Genomic DNA, 500 nt, shown 5'->3' on the forward strand with positions numbered 1-500 from the left:
GATTCCTCAATCATAAGAACTATAAAGTTAAGCGTGTTTGGCATAGAACAATTTTATATTGAAAAACCACTGATAAATTTTTCAAGAAGCACGTAATTAAAAACCCGTGTTGGTTTATGGGAATAGTCTTCACTCGTAATACAGTTCAAGACCATCAAGTGCCAAATCTAGATAACGTGCCCTGGATTCTAAATCTTAGGCAAAAGATGTTTTCGAACTTAGATTATGATTTAATAACATTATTACGTTGATATTTTGTTACTTGCAATATAAAAGATGAAGAAAAGAAAAAAAAAAAAAAACATAGAATCATTAAAGAATGGATTGTTGATTTACCATAAAGTTAACCATATTTATATATATAATTATGGTCATGAGACACCATCATAATCAAAACTTTATTTTCCAAATCCCATGACCCATCACCCACATTTTTATAACTTAATTATATAATCAATCATCTTTTTTGTACCTATGCTACCTATATAATAATAATAATA

The sequence above is a fragment of the Cucurbita pepo genome, unplaced genomic scaffold (genome assembly GCF_002806865.2).
Source record: "Cucurbita pepo subsp. pepo cultivar mu-cu-16 unplaced genomic scaffold, ASM280686v2 Cp4.1_scaffold001517, whole genome shotgun sequence".
In the NCBI taxonomy this organism is placed as follows: domain Eukaryota; kingdom Viridiplantae; phylum Streptophyta; class Magnoliopsida; order Cucurbitales; family Cucurbitaceae; genus Cucurbita; species Cucurbita pepo.